This window comes from Podarcis cretensis, assembly GCF_951804945.1.
Source record: "Podarcis cretensis genome assembly, chromosome: 13".
Classification (NCBI taxonomy): domain Eukaryota; kingdom Metazoa; phylum Chordata; class Lepidosauria; order Squamata; family Lacertidae; genus Podarcis; species Podarcis cretensis.
Genome location: NC_137182.1, coordinates 46355496 through 46372286, shown reverse-complemented (window position 1 = coordinate 46372286; position 16791 = coordinate 46355496). Strand labels below are relative to the sequence as shown.

At 48.4% G+C, this 16791-nt stretch overlaps 1 protein-coding gene across 2 annotated transcripts in view; it reads right to left on the bottom strand.

Moving 5' to 3' along the window:
• LOC307201955 (vigilin-like) overlaps nucleotides 1-16421 on the bottom strand; it is a 54661-nt gene extending 38240 nt beyond the window's left edge. Inside the window, exons 1-2 of one of the 2 annotated variants that reach the window (XM_079951521.1) lie at nucleotides 16172-16421; nucleotides 14423-14502 (exon numbers count right to left, since the gene is read on the bottom strand). The gene's annotated coding sequence lies outside the window, so the exon portion shown is untranslated. The remainder of the gene's footprint in view (nucleotides 1-14422; nucleotides 14503-16171) is intronic. The other variant, XM_079951520.1, reaches the window with a different exon arrangement.
• Nucleotides 16422-16791: the final 370 nt, after the last annotated feature.

The following is a 16791-nucleotide window of genomic DNA, read 5'->3' as shown; positions in this document are numbered from 1 at the left end:
TTTCCTGCACTGGGTGGCCGAATTCTTTGCCAGAGTGGAAGAGCAGCGCATAAAGGCTGCAGGGACAAGCTGGGCTGGCTCCGCTCCAGTTTGATTACAGAAGATCGCTGGGCTCTGGCTTTTAGCCTGGCCTCCAAAGCAGCACAACTTTATTCACTGGGAAATCTCTCGTTTACCCGGCTGGCAGCACAAGCAGAGCTGTGCAAACACCAGGAAGGCCAAGAGGACGGCGAGGGCCAAAAGCAGCCGTCAGCCACGGAACGAAGAGAGATGCAGGCCAAGCAAGCAGTTGCTCTTCTTTTTTGGACTCCGAAAAGAACGGCAGCCGATCAAGGCTGTGTTGGCGCTTGAGGATAAGCATGAGCCTCTGGCCAGAATGGGGAACCTCAGCCCCAGGGTTCAATGCAGCTCTCCTGATAGCCTTCCCCCCAATTGTTTGCATGCTCCAGTACCCATGAAATTTGGAAGAACCTCGGGTGGGGGAACAGGGGGCAGGAGAGAGATGCCTTTCTGAAGTCTTGGCAAATGGGGCAGGAGAAGGCACATAGCATGGCACTCACTCCTACAAGATGTATAGCTACCAACCTGCAAACGTTAGACAAGTTCAGGGATGGGAAGTCCATCTTTTCGCCATGGTTATTTTTGAGCTCCATAGTCCAAGACAGGATGATTCTGAATGCCAGCTGCTGGGGGATGGCAAGGAAGGAAAGCACAGTTTTGCTCAAGTCCTGCTTGTGGGCATCCAATGGGCATCAGCTGGCCTTCACCAGGGACCTAACCTTTAGCATGGCAGGCCCTGTCAGCAGGGTTTCAGCAGGAACCACCCCCCCCACCTCCTTTCAGACGCCTTCTGAAAACGAGATTGTTTAGACAGGCCTTTGCAATGTGAGTTTTCTCTTCTTCACCAACTGGCATTTACTGACAAGCTTTTAGAGATGCTTTTTGTGGAGTTTATTCACTGTGTGCCGTATACCACCTTGACATATTTTAATGGAGGTGTGGATTACAAATACGTAAATAAAATCTGGTTGGCTGCTGGGGAACAGGATGCTGGGTTACACTGGCCTTTGACCTGATCCAGAAGGCCTCACCTTACGTTCTTAAGACATTAAGCCTGAAAACTGAGAAAGCCAACTGCTCCCCATCCATCCCGGCATATGGTGATAACAAATGGCGCTGGCGCTCTGAGTTGTATGAAGGAAACGGTGCAGACTGTAGGTTGCCCCAGAAGCAGAAGTTTTAATAATGCCCAGTACTGGCAGCCAGGCCTGCCTTGCTCCCTTAAAAGGAGCCATGAGCAGCGATTGTCACCCAGACTACAGACCAGTCTCTGTATTCCAAGCTCCAAAATGTCTTGTGAGGAAAGCACCCTCTAAGGGGGGCTGTGCTGCTAACTCTGGAGCAAATGCCTTGGGATCTCATTAACTCCAACTGAAAGTTTCAGAGTGTTTTTCTCGGCCCAATCCCATTGTGCAGATAGATGCGTTCAGGAGATGAGAAGGCATGAGAATGGGTTTCACTTTTGCCAAACCCTAGTCAGCTGCTCAGCGCCAACTGGGCTGGCATACAGTTCCTTCCCCTGTTTTTTTATTCCAGTTGTATAAAAATCTGATTTGGAGGGACCTTGGGGGTGAGCAGGCTCTGAGCAGCGGCTGTTCATACCCAAGCTGTCTTCCGTAACCATGAGGACCAGAGCAATTATACATACCCTCTCCTACTACTCATGGGTACAGAAAACTGTCTGCATACCAATAGCCACTGCTGAGATCCTGCGTGGTTAGGAAGTAGAGGGTGCAATAACACTGCAGCAGCTAAGCAGGTCTAGGCCCGGTCAGTGTTTAGATGGGAGGCTCCCTAGGAACCCTACGTACAGTCTTGAGATCCATGGTGGAAGAAATAATAGCTGTGTACTTTCCAGGCAGGTTTAACCGCAGCAGCTTCATTTTAAAAGTGGACCATTATGCAGCATTATATTCAGAGAAACATAGCCGTTGTGGTCAGGGTTCAAAATTAGCAGGGCATCAGGCGCATTTTGCACCTAAAAATTCTCCATTTGCCAGCACCTCTAAAAGTCTGGGTGCCATTTTTTGCACCTGGCTGACACTCAAGGATCACTGGAATGTATGTGCTTTGAAGCCTCAAAGTATATGTTACGGATAGACAATACGTTAAGGAGTTTAGCAATAAAGAGTAGAGTGTTTTGAAAACTGAAGTATGGTATCAATATTTTTATTGTAAACACCAAATTAAACATGCATTCCCAATTTCTGTTAAAAATGTGATATTAACAATATGCTTATCAAAATAATAAAAAGTGTTGCCAATCTCCCCAAATGGAGACTAGACATTCTGTTTTGGCACCCACAACCCAGGTCCCAGGAGCCACTTGGCTCCTAGCTTTTCTATTACAGTTTCTAACACTGATGGTGGCTGGTAGCAGTTGATCACCTTATCCTCCATCAGCTGGGGTACTCTTTTCAAGCCATCCCTCGCTACATCCAATTCCACTGTTTAAATTCAGTGTTGAGTGAAAACGTATTTTATTTTTGTCTGTCCTAAATCTTCAGTTTCATTGGGTGGTCCAGGTCCTAGTATTATGAGAAAGTGAGGAAATACATATCCCTTCCCACTTTCTATAAACCATGCTATGCCAGATGTCAACCAATTTGCACAAGACAGCAGGTGACTTAAGGAACAGTAACAAACAGGCAAAATGACTGACAGGTCCCAGCTACCAAGCAAGTTGAGGCAGGGTTAAGAAGTGAAAAGGAAGCAATGATATGCGGTTACTGTTCCCCAACATTGCTGACTGAGGACACAGCAAGACACTATACTTTACAGGAATAGGTTTAACACTGGCAACCAGTTGCCTTTCTCTGACCTGGAAGCAACGGAAGGGAACCGATGGCCCTTCAGATGTCGTTGGACTCCAAATCCCATCAAGCCCAAGCCAGCATAGCCCAGTGATCAGGGATGATGGGAGCTGTAGTTCGGCAGCAACTGGAGGGGAAGAGGTTCCCCATCCCTGGCCTAGAGCAAGCCTTCTGACCACGACCAAAGATACCTTCATTGGGGTTGCTAGGCAACAGCACATTGGCCACATCTCAACTACCGCAAGCCAGGAAAAAGAAAAAGAGTGGCTGAGGAAGGCATTAAGTGGGATCTTGGGGGAAAAACATTGCTGAGATGACAACATGAAGCATACTCATCACAGGGCAATCTTTAGTCTTTAATCTGAAGTTCTGGGACTGATGCTTCCTTCACAGGGTCTTCAAGGAGGAAAGAGTTAGGCCCAGAAATGTCACAAACTGGGGCACAGCTATGACTTACTATGACTGACTGCCTTCGTTGTTACCATCACTCTACTGGGGGGCCGCTAAGGCTGAAGGTTACGGACTAGGCCTGCCGAGTTTTCTGGGAAGGGAGGGAGACTGAAAAAATAGTAGGGTTGGGGGGGGGTGTCGAAGGCCTTTGCAATCCCATGATAGGAATTCTTAGGAAAGGGGCTGAAAACAGATTTGACAGCTTCATTTTCCCAAGCCCACCACAAAAGACAGTGGTAAGACCACTCACACATTCATAAAAAGGGATACCGTAGAGGTGGAAAATGCACAACAGGGGTGGGGAGTGGGGTTTCAGTCTGGAGGCCACCTTTCCTCAAGGAGTACGTTCTGGGGGGGGGCCTCCATGGAAAGGGTGGAAAGAAGTTTGTGGAGAAACAGGTGCAATTCTTCCCTTTATACAGTAAAATTCAGAGGTTTACACGGACAGCCACATCTCCACTCACACCTCCTGAACCTCCACCAGACAAGCGAGAGGCAGTATAACTGTTTGACCCATTCCAGCCAGAAAAAAGGACTCAAGGAACACAGAGCAGAGTGGGAAGAACTACAGGGGCCAGGTAGAAAGGTCTGGAGAGCCACACACCTGATGTACAGTAGTACCTCGGTTTACAAACTTAATCTGTTCCGGAAGTCCGTTCTTAAACCAAGGCATGCTTTCCCATAGAAAGTAATGGAAAATGGATTAATCCGTTCCAGACAAACAACCCCTAAAACAGCAATTTAACATGAATTTTACTATCTAACGAGACCATTGATCCATAAAATGAAGGCAATAATCAACGTACTGTACTATAAAATAAATAAGACAGTATTGTAGATTATAAAAATTAAAATTAATTTTTCCTCTTACGTGCATTAGTCATTGTTTGGAGGGGGACTTTTATCCATTTCTGCAGTCATACAATCAACCAGTAGCTGAACTGGGTTCCACAGTGTCACAAAAACGAAGACACAAGCCACAGTCACAAGTCAGTCCCGTAAAACGAAGAACAAGTCATAGTAAAATAAATAAATGAAAAAGCCACACAAACAAAACCGCAACAAAATAGCAAAAACAAAAGCTCCAAATATCACACCTCTGTGTTGCGTGGGTGCTCGGGACTCAACAGAAAGCCTCAGATTAGCAGCGGGGGACACAATTTACAAATGGAACACACTCAACAGGAAGCGGAACATGTTCTGCTTCCAAGACAAAGTTCACAAACCAAAACACCTACTTCCGGGTTTGCAGCATTCTTATTCCAAGCTCTTCATAAACTAAGCTGTTCTTAAACCAAGGTACCACTGTACAGGAAAGGGCAACCAATATCACCAGGCACCTTTTCTACGACAAGAGGCTAAAAGGGGAATTGGGGTGTTGAACTAGCAGGCCTCCAGTGTGGCCAACATTGGCTTTCCCCAACCAGGTGTTTTCCAGTTGTTGTCTGACTCCCATCACCCCCAGTCAGTATGGTCTGAGATGATGGTTATCACAGTCCAAAAACATCTCAAGGTACCAGGTTGGGGAAAGCTAGCTTACACCATTCTAAAATGAGTGTTGTGGAATTACTGATTGCCGAACATGGCCCCAGGTCCAAATCTCTGCTTATGGATACCTTCAAGCGGCGGCAAGTGTAGCTGGAGGAACAAAAGGACCGAAACGCAGGCGTTGTTTTGCAGCCCCACCGCCTGCGATTGTTCATTCAGACTTCTCAAGAGCCTTTAATTGGGCTCCGCAGCGACTCTCTGGGTCTCGGAGGGCCACGCAGGTGCAGGTGCTAAAAGCAGCTCCTATTTTCATATCAGTGGGAGTTGCCGTTTCCCCCTTGAGTTGAGACAGAGAGAGCGCTTGGCGAAAAGCAAGAGGTTGTGGAGGTGGGAAGGGAATAAAGCTTTTATTTTGTCTTAACACGTTTGCTGGTGTATGTAAAGCCACACCCATTGTACTCTCAGCATTATCATCCAATGATTATGCATCGTCTCTGCCCAGAATTCAATCTTTCTCCCCATCACTCACAAGGATGCGCCAGTGGAAGAGCTGATCCCCTTTTCTAGCCAGGTAGCAGAGATGTTAAAGCAGGGAGCCAGCAACCTACACAGCTTTGCAGCTGATATCACACAGGTGGAAAGAGAGTTTTGCATGCAGAAGGTCCCATGATCAATCCTCAACATCTCCAGGATAGACAGGGAAGACCCCCTCACCTGGCTGAAGTTCTGGAGAACATCTGTCCATCACTGTAAGCAATACAGAGCTACACAGACCATTTGCCCAACTCCATAGAAGGTAGAGCATCAGTTTTGCACAAGGCTGACCCCGGCATCTCCACTACCAGACTACCAGTGAAGGCAATACTCAACTAGCAAGACCAAGGGTCTGACTTGGTAGTTTCCTCTGTTCCTAGAAAAGGGGTCCCCAGCCAAATTTGGGGCTTGGCTTCTATGACTGCCACCACCCCACCCCACTCCAAAATTACCGAGGGAATGCAGCTGTCGACAGAGAAGATTTTCCCACCCTGGTGTTTAAGCATGTCGAGGAACATAGTTTGAAAGCAGCAGACAGCACCATAGGGCAGCCCAACATTTGATGGGAGTGGCCCAACGTAGTTTTGAAACCAAGATTAGACTGTAATAGAGGGGACTTTGAGTGAGATGTTGCTTTTTGTTACAACAGGGATGGGGAACCTGTGGCCCTCCAGATGTGGCTGGACTCCAGCTCCCATCAGCCCCAGCCAAGCATGCTGGGATTGGCAATTCAGCAGCAATCTGGTTAGCATGACTTTCTGATTAGTGGGAAACAGTAGTCCACTGCAGCCAAACCATGGTTTCCGCTTCACTCACCAAACCATGGTTTTTCATCCACGAGGTAGGGTTATTCGTCACCAACACTTTCTGAATGGGGCTCTAGATGATTTAGAAATGTGACCACAGGAAGTACGATACAGTGGCTGACTTAACCACACCACCTCTCAAAGCTGCTACTTAAACTTCTTTTTTTGCCCCTCTGCAAATGTCATTTGGCAACAGCTCTACCACCCACATTATTCCCACGAAATCAGGTGAGCGCCTCTTCTCATCCCCTGCAAAGATGTGACATCTAAACTAATATTTTCATTGTGTATTGTGCACTGTTAAGGGGTGTGCGGAAAGAGAATTCACCTGATGTTTCTGCACATTGCAAGAAAGGTTCAGATGTTCTGTGGCTGCAGCAAGCATAAGCAAGTGACCCTGCAGACTGATCTGGAGGCCAAAAGGAACCAACCATCTTAAAAAACAAATCACTACACCCTAGTCAGCAGAAGATGGGGTCGGACTAGTTAGCTACTGGGGCAAACAAATAAGCAGCAGAAACGACAGCTTTCACTGTGTGCTATAAAAACTGTATTGGATTTTGAATGCAATGTTCAAAGAGCTGGGCCACACAGATGGCCAGCCTGTGCCCACACTGGAAGAATGGCAGACGAAAGTGATTGACTTTATGGGACTGGCAGAAATGACCGGCAGAATCCGCGACCAAGAGAAAGAGACAGTGGAGGAAGATTGGAAGAAATTTAAAGTATATCTTAAGAACTGTTGTAAAATAGAGGAATGATAAAATGTCAAGGGGAAGGGAGATGCAGAATTGCAGCTAAAACTGTTTGATGATTTAAGATAAAATTGAGAATGATAATGAGCTTAAACTTAATTGGCAAAAAGAGTTGTTGAAAAACTGTAAAATAAGGATGCAAAAAGGGTGAGGTATGGGGAAGTCCGAGAAAAGAGGCTTATGAAAATGAGGTTAAGAAATGATATCTTTGTATGTGTTCGTATTTGTTGATGTTTATGTGTTGTTGTTGTTGTTGTTGTTTTGTGTTAAAAATTGGAAAATTAATAAAAATTATTATTAAAAAAAAAAAAACAGATGGCCAGCCTGTGACCTAGTCGGCACAGCCAGCCTTGACAGCAGGGGTGTGCAGCATGGATTGGCAGTGACTAGGAGGCCAGATGACCACATACTGCCATGCTATTCCAGGAGAACTCTATAGATTTACTCAGAAGCTTGTCTAGGCTTCCCCAATGGACCAAGAAACATTCCTGGAAAAAGAACTCCCCCACTACGAGCTACCTTCCACTCAGTGTTAGAAAGTCAAATATGTAAGCTAGATTTAAAAAGCCTAGAAAAATAAGGATAGGCACTAAGCAGGAGAACATTCCACAATTGCGGTGCCACCACGGAGCAGACTCTACCAGCTCATGAGAACATAAGGAGAGCCTGTTGGATCAGGTCAATGGCCCATCTAGTCCAGCATCCTGTTCTCACAGTGGCCAACAAGGTGACTGTGGGAAAGCCACAAGCAGAATTTGAGTCCATGACCACCCACTCCTCCTACGTTTTCCAGCCACTGGTATTCAGAAGCATTGCTGCCTCCAACTGTGGAAGCAGAGAATAGCTATCATGGCTAGAGGGAGCCACTGATATCGTCTTATCCTCCATGAATTCATCTAATCCTCTTTAAAAGACTTCTACGTTGATGCCCATCACTGCTTCCTGTAGGAGGGAGTTTCATAGTTTAGCTATACTCAGCCATCATTATACACCTTTAGGCGCCAGGCAAAAACATTCCTTTTTAACCAGGCCTTTGGTTGATCTGATTGACATCTTAAAAGGTAAAGGTAAAGGGACCCCTGACCATTAGGTCCAGTCGCAGACGACTCTGGGGTTGCGACGCTCATCTCGCTTTATTGGCCGAGGGAGCTGGCGTACAGCTTCCAGGTCATGGGGCCAGCATGACTAAGCCACTTCTGGCGAACCAGAGCAGCGCACGGAAACGTCGTTTACCTTCCCGCCGGAGCGGTACCTATTTATCTACTTGTACTTTGACGTGCTTTCGAACTGCTAGGTTGGCAGGAGCTGGGACCAAGCAACGGGAGCTCACCCCGTCGTGGGGATTCGAACTGCCAACCTTCTGATCGGCAAGTCCTAGGCTCTGTGGTTTAACTCACAGCGCCACCTGTGTCCCTGTGATTGACATCTTATGCCCTTTTAAAATATGGCTCTTTTTTGGGGGGGGTTATATATTGTGGTTTTTATGTTGATCTTTTCTGTACTCTGCCCTGAGACCTCCAGGTATAGGGCAGTATATAAATTCAGTTAAATAATACTAATGCTACTACTACTACTACTAATAATAATAATAATAATAAATCATCTCTTTTGTCTGTCCTGAATCTTCCAACATTGAGCTTTGTTGTATGTCGACAAAATTTAGCATTATGAGAGGGGAATAATAACTTTCCTATCAATCTTTTCCATGCCATGCATAATTTTAAAAACTTCTGCCATGTCAGCTCTTAACTCTCCTTTTCTCTGAACTAAAAAAGTCCCTGACGCTGCCACCTTTCCTTTGATCATTTCAGTTGCGCCTTTTCTAACGCTACCATATCCTTTTGGGGGTGAGTAAACTCATCTCCTGCTCCTCATGACATATGCGTGGGCCAGCCATTGTGCAAACCAACTCCCCACTCCCACCCCATGCCTTACAGATGTTATGGGATTGCAAGTCCTACAGTCCCGGCCATCATAGCTAGTGGTCAGGGATGATGGGGAGTTGCGCCCTAAAATGTTGGGGAGGATACCAGCTTGGCAAAGGCTCCTGTGAGCAACAGTGGAACAAGCAGATGTACATCTTGTGTGGAGCAGGCAAAGCATATTAGGATAAGACAGGTATTTGGATACAGTGGCCCAGAAGCCCGCATTTCCCCCCAAAACACTCCTCAGCGCTCAAGCACAAAAATCAGCACAACGCCTACCCAGAATGGACTGAAAGAGATGCCAACAGCTAGCTGGCAGGTGTCAATGCTGCCAGAAGAACCCATTTATCCAAAGCTTCAGAACAATTCTCTGCACACTAGCCTATGGGCACAGGCCAGTTCAGGCTGTAGAAACACCATATGCCTCTACATCACTCTTTCCAAAAAAAGCTGTGATTTACTCCACACATTAACTTCGGCAGTAAAATACTTCACTTTGGTACTGTTTGCACAGCTGTCTTGTTAAGGATTCCAGTCTGGTTATTCCCTCTTTGTTTTGACCTCATGCCGAGGGCGGGGGGGGGGGGGGGGGACAACAGCCATTCCACCTTCAGACAGTTATTTTCTTACATTTTTATCCCACTTTTTTCCGTCATGGAACCCAAAGTGATGTAAATCTCTCTTCCAGGCACTGACCAGGCCTAGACCTGCTTAGCATCAACAAAGCCGTGGCTTCAATTGCCTTGAATATGAATGGCTCTTCCTGGAGGGGCCTGAATCCCAGTTTGCATCAAGCAGCAGACTCCAAGTTCCTAGTCCATAGGGATGTACCATTTCAAACTTGAAACGGAGGGAAGACTGGTAAAAATTCAAGGCAGAGTGGTGGAGATTTATCACAATTTTGACTTTAGAGCAGGCCCCATGTTCCACAACTAGCAGAAAGTACAGTGGTACCTTGGGTTACAGACGCTTCAGGTTACAGACTCCGCTAACCCAGAAATAGTACCTTGGGTTAAGAACTTTGCTTCAGGATGAGAATAGAAATCGCGCAGCAACAGCAGCGGGAGGCCCCATTAGCTAAAGTGGTACCTCAGGTTAAGAACAGTTTCAGGTTAAGAACGGACCACCAGAACAAATTAAGTTCTTAACCCGAGGTACCACTGTATTTGTTATTCAATTGAGCTTTCAAATCCCCAAACAGCATACAGAAGATATATAGCTCTGAAAGTGGAAGGAACATCTTTAGGAAAGGGTACCCAATCCATTGCAACCAAGTAACACTCTAAATACGGCAGCCATTGGGGACTGGGGAGAAACAACAGTCTAAAGCCACTACTTATTACCGGTTCAGCTCTCCCATAATTGTGTACTTCAAATTCTCCAGTTGGGCTACAACTCCCATCTATGCTCATTGATGGAAGTTGTACTGCAAAACATCTATAGAGCACCAGGTTGAGGAAGGCTGGCCTAAGACCAGCAAGGAGGTTTCCCCCCAGCTCATCTAGCTCCCCTGGTTCCTACGCCCACAGAGAGGCAGCCTTGCTTTATAAGGCACTCAGAATTCCCATCAACAAATTACAAGGACAGTGTCACAATCTCACCTAACCTTATTAGCAAACAAAAATAAGTGGTAAGCTACTTCAGCATCTTTGAGGAGGTCTGCACAAAGGTAACAAGTCCATGCTGGAATGGCACATCCAGCAGCTCCCACAGCAAATATAATATTGCCTAAGAACAGGGATCTCCTCCCCACCCACCCACGATCCCCAAGAGGACGCTTTGCAAGAGTTGCCCATGGATACGTACCCAAGAGAAGCTTTCTGAAGCAGACACAAGGTCCCTCCAGTTCAGCATCCTGCTCTCACGGCAGCCAACCAGATGCCTATGGGTCTCCCGTGAGCAGGAGAGGAGCACTACACGCCTTCTACTGCAGTTGCTCCCCAGCAACTGGTATTCAGGATCTGGCTGCCTTATGGTCCTGGAGGCTGTATGACTAGTAACCACTGACTGCCTTTTCCTCTGTGAATCCATCCAATTCCCATTTAAAGGCATCCAAGTCGGTGGCCGGGACGCAGGTGGCGCTGTGGGTTAAAGCCTCAGCGCCTAGGGCTTGCCGATCGAAAGGTCGGCGGTTCGAATCCCTGCGGCGGGGTGCGCTCCCGCTGCTCGGTCCCAGCGCCTGCCAACCTAGCAGTTCGAAAGCACCTCCGGGTGCAAGTAGATAAATAGGGACCGCTTACCAGCGGGAAGGTAAACGGCGTTTCCGTGTGCGGCTCTGGCTCTGGCTCGAGCAGCGATGTCACGCTGGCCACGTGACCCGGAAGTGTCTCCGGACAGCGCTGGCCCCTGGCCTCTTAAGTGAGATGGGCGCACAACCCCAGAGTCTGTCAAGACTGGCCCGTACGGGCAGGGGTACCTTTACCTAAGTCGGTGGCCATCACAGCCTTATGCGGAAGCAAATTTCACGGTTTAACTGCGCACTGCATGAAGTGGTACTTTCTTCTTGTCTGCCCTGAATCTTCCAACATTCAGCTTCAATGTGGGTCCCTGAGTTCCGGAATAATGAGAGAAAAGTCTCCCCACCTGCTTCCTCCTAGATCAGGGGTCAGCAACCTAAGGCCCATGGGCCACAAGCAGCCCACGGGGGTCATTTAACTAGCCCATGAACCACCCACTCTGCGAGTCCCCGCGTGCTACACTAAACCAGCGCAGCATGGGGACTCGCTTCCGCGGTGCCAGAAATCGCATCTGCACATGCACAGACACCAGAAATCACGGCACGCGCTCTCACGGGTGCACACAATCCGGCCCCCTGAGGGATCTCCACTGGAGTGAACCGGCCCAGGTGAGATAAACATTGCTGCCCCCTGTCCTAGACTATGCCTAATTTCACACACCTCTATCATGCTTCCCTTGCCCACCTTTCTCCTAAACTAGAAATCCCCAAATGTTGTGTGACCTTTCTTGCATGGGGGAAGAGGCTCCAACCTGTAGATAATTTTTGGTTCCTCTTTGCTGAAAATTCCTCTCTAGCTCCTTCTAAATGGACGGTGACCACACATGCATGCAGAATTCAAAATGCAGCCTCACCACAGATTTGTAGAGTGGAACAGGGAATGTGCATTTTCCAGAGGCGCCGCACACTGGGTTGACATTTTCATCAAGCTACTCAACACTGACACACCCTCAAGATTCCCCCTCCATGCCAGTCACTGCAAGCTCAGACCCTACTTGTGGATATACTGAGTTGCTTATATAGAGATAGGGAAACACCAGATACCACAAATCAAGAGGATCTATACTTTAATCCAGGTAGCATTTCCCAAGCTGAAAATCCCACGTCTACAGTTCCTTCTTCCCATGATATTCAGGGCTCTGAATATCCACCCCATACATTCAAATCACTCTTATGCCACGTTAACAGCCATGAAGGATCATAGGAACTGTAATTTAACAAACTACAACTCCTATAACCCTCCTGTTAGTGTGGTGTAGTGGTTAAGAGCAATAGACTCGTAATCTGGGGAAGCGGGTTCACGTCTCCGCTCCGCCCCTCCACATGCAGCTGCTGGGTGACCTTGGGCCAGTCACACTTCTTTGAAGTCTCTCAGCCCCACTCACCTCACAGAGTGTTTGTTGTGGGGGAGGAAGGGAAAGGAGAATGTTAGCCTGCTCCAATTCTATCATCTCCCACAAGTGGTTTCCACCTCTGCAGCTACCCTCCATCCCAGAGGCCTAGGTGGAGCAGTGGGAGAGCAGGTGTGGCAGAACACACAAGAAGACTTAACACTTGACTGCCAAAAAAACCCCAGAAACCCTGACACACTATCATGGCCATCTTTGAATCACTTCTAGGGATCCGTGATCTCCACCAAGCTCTGCATATCAGAGCAAAAAGACCTGCTTCTGTTTCACAATAACTCCCATCCTCAAACAAGCAGAGTCATATGCCAGCCCCTGCACATCTCAAATGGTACAGTGGTGCCCCGCAAGACGAACACCTCGCAATACAGAAAACCTGCTAGACGAAAGGGTTTTCCGTTTTGGAGGCACTTCGCAAAACGAATTTCCCTATGGGCTTGCTTCGCAAGACGAAAATGTCTTGCGAGTTCCTGCAGGGTTTTTTTCCCTCCCCCCCCCTTTTCCTAAGCCCTAAGCCGCTTATCAGCTGATCCGCTAAAAGCCGCTAAACCGCTAATAGCGCTAATCCGCTAAACTGTCAATGGGCTTGCTTCGCAAGACGAAAAAACCGCTATACGAAGAGCCTCATGGAACGGATTAATTTCGTCTTGCGAGGCACCACTGTATAACAGTTACGGTCGTTCCTGGACCAAGAGTCTGACCGAAGTGGTACAGGAACTGGTGACTTCAAGACTGGACTACTGCAATGCACTCTATGTGGGGCTTCCCTTGAGCTGGACCCAGAAGCTGCAGCTTGTTCAGGATGCCGCAGTGTGGTAGTTGAGAGGAGCGAGGCCCTGTCTGCATAGAACACCACGGCCTTTAATAGGTAAAGCCCTAAATAGCTTGGGACCATTTTACCTGCAGGATCGACATGTCTGAGAAATAACCACTTTTCTGCTTCGATCTGCAAAACTGGCACTGTTAGGGGTGCTGCATAATACTTGGTGGTGCATTTGTAAGAAATTTATCTTTAAGTGTAGCAGCACATACACTTTGGAACTCCCTGCCAATTGACATCAGGCCAACGCCTTCCCTGTGCTCTTTTTGGCACCTGCTTAAACATTTTTGTTTAGGCATGCCTGTCCAGGCATTGTTACATGTGCTTTATCTCTTTTCAGCTACTGTTGATGTTAACTATCTTCCGAATGCTCTTCAATAATGTTTTTAACTATTTATTGAAAATGGTAGTATTTTATTTAATATTTTTGTAAACCATTTCAACTTTTTTTAAAAAATCAAGCAGTGTATAATTCTTAATCATAGCATATAGATATAAGTTAATGGGAATGAAGATTTAAGATAACCCTTACTCAGGAGGCACCTCATCCTGTACCTTTGAGAAGTGAATGTCGAAACCAGTGCTGCACATTTCAGAAATCAAGCTTGTCTTAATAGTTTGTGTCTCCAGCATTTTGCAAGTCCCTCCACACTCAGGTGAATTTCTATGTCCCGCCAAGGTTTTTATTACCAGGCACATTAGGTTTTGCCCCAGAGAGATAGACAATAGTTGAAATTGGGGTAAGAATTATAGCAATCAATACAAAGTCAATCTTAAGAATTATAGCAATCCATAGAGTCAATCTTGACCTGAATGGGTTACAAACTACAGTAACCAACGCTAAGAGTAGGCCAAAGCCATCCTCGGAGTAACTGCAGAACTGTTAAGGCAACAGGCATCAAATTTAGTAGTTATTGTAACAGTCAAAGGGAGAGAGTTTGGCTTGGCACTATTCTCCTCCATGCATTCTCCAAGACTGTTTATTCCCCCATTCTTCTAGTCCTCTTGATGGGAGCAGATAAAGTCTGTGATCGCAATAGCAAAGAGGGATGGGGAGCCTCAAGCCCAGAGGCTGAATGCAGTTCTCCAGGCTTTCATCAGGCCTCTAGTACAAGCCACACCCACTCACCATCCATGCTCTGTGCCTTCCTTGTGCACTTCTGCCTGGCTTGAATGAGTCCTCAAATTGTGACAGTGCTTCTCACTTGCCTAGATGGATGCATGCAAATGCAGAAACCTCTGGCTTTAGTGTAGCTTGAACATAGCCCATTGCATGCCAATTTATGGCAAAAGATGAAGAAATGGGACTCCAGGTACATGTTAGGGTTAAAAATGGGTGCTGGGCTTGAGAAGGCTGAAGATACCTGCATTATGCTGAAGGATAAGGCCACAAAAAAGCTTATTCATCCTCTTAGTGAAGTCCCCACATTCCAACTGTGCAGTCAGCATCTTATTCCCCATTTTATCTATTCTTGTTTCAAAGCCAATCTCACAACAGCCTTCAAGGGACACACCACCACCTTAGGGCCCCTTGCACTATTTTAACAGCCATATCTGAAATGCCCTATCATACCTCTCTACTGCCACAATCCATTTCCCACAGCTTAAAAAACCCACCCTATTTTATGCAGAGTCAACCTAAGCCTACATTATCTTCCTTTTTTCCCAATGGTGCCCTGAAGCCCTCACCATTAATTGCCTGCTATCTCTCACATGCACACGCTTCTCTCAGCATCCCACTGTACCCCTGAATCTGCTGTTATCGCTCTCGGGTGAAGAACCCCCTCACCCAATGTAAGATACCCCAATATCGCTGCCTACCCCGTTTCCATCACCCTAATATCCACTTAGCTGCAGCAGTTTCCCCATATCAGACCTAACTTTAGGGAAACCCCAGTCAAATTCCCCCCACTCACCTTTCACCCAGGGGCATCTGTAGAAATGTTATGGGGGCAGGGGGCCAAAGCAAAACACTGAAAGTGGGGCAGGGTAGTTTCTCACACACACAAAAATGAGGGGAATCACGCTTTTACGTTTTGCCTCATTCCCCAAGAGTCAACAAATGCTGGAAACTTCCAATATTTTTTTAAAAACTGAAGAATCCTGGGAATTACAGCTCATCCACAACAAACTGCCCTCCCCTTCGCTGCAGCTAGCCATGCCAACACCTCTGTGCATCCCAATCTCCTTTCAGCCCTCACTGCTTAAGACCCTCCATAATTTCTCAGTAGGGCTCTCTGATCTAGCCTCCCCATTCTCCTGGACCCCCTTTCCAACACCACAGCACAGCCCCCTCTCCTTTCCCTTTAAACCCCTCTACACCACAGTCACCCTATACGTACTATCCTCTATATCCCTTCAACCCCACCTGCTCGACAGGCCAGCACACTCTCCCACCCCATTTTAACGCCCTTCAAACCCCTCCGAACCTCCCTGGTGGGCATCGCTACATGGACCACCCACCCACCCACCCCACATCCCTTTAGTCCCTTCGCTGGTGGAGACACCCAAAGCAGAGCCCCGCCGCTTTCCTTTCACCAACACCACGCCATCACTGGCCCCCTACACCCTTTCGAGGCACCCCACATCCCTTCAAGCCTATCTACTGCTCATCCCTATATCAGACCCCCAGATATCATCCCCACCACACCTCTGCAATTTCCCTTCCACCTGCTCTTGCTGAAGACCACATATAACGAGCATCCCCATCACTCATTTTTTTTTTTGCAAGAGCCCCCCCCACCCAGACTCACCCCCCCCAAATCCCTGGCTGCCCCGCGTGCTCCCTGCAGCCTCGCTCCCCTCGCGCTGCATCCCTCGGCCTCTCTGCGGCCAGGCCCCGGCGGAGGGACCAGGCTCTTTCCCCGCGCCGCCTCACCTGCGCTGCTGCTGCTGTGGCGGCGGCGGCGAGTCCCGCTGCTGGAGGCTCAGCGTGGCGGTGGTTGCGGCGGCCGCCGCCGAGGCCGGGAGGAAGAGGAGGAGGGGAAGGAGAAGGAGAAGAAGCCGCGAGGGGGAGGCGGGTGGTGGAGGCTGCTCCGACTCCTCCACCGCCGGCGCCGCTGCTGCTGCTCTTGCCGCAGCCTCCGCCCCCTGCCGCTTCCCGGCGCCGACTGACAAGGAGCGCGGCTCGGACACGCCTCCCCGTCCCCGCCCTCCCAGCCACCTTAAATAGTGCACCGCCTCCTCTCCCCGCCCACTTCGCCGCCGGGGCCAATCCGCGGTCACGGCGGCGCGAGGACCGCCCACCCCGGCCCGCTGCTCGGGCCCCAGCGCGCAGGCGCGAGCGAGCCTCGGGTTGAATGTAGGCATGCGCCAGGTACAGAGAGGGCGCGCGCTCCCGGCTCTTCTTCGCTCGCCCTTCCCCCCCCCCCACACGCCTAGAGATACGGAGGAAAGTTGGCGCGCAGGCTTGACTTCCGGCGTTTTGCGGTTCCGAAGCCAGCCATATGCGGGGCAGGAAGCACGTGGCGGGCCGCTAGAGAGGCTGCTATGTGCGGG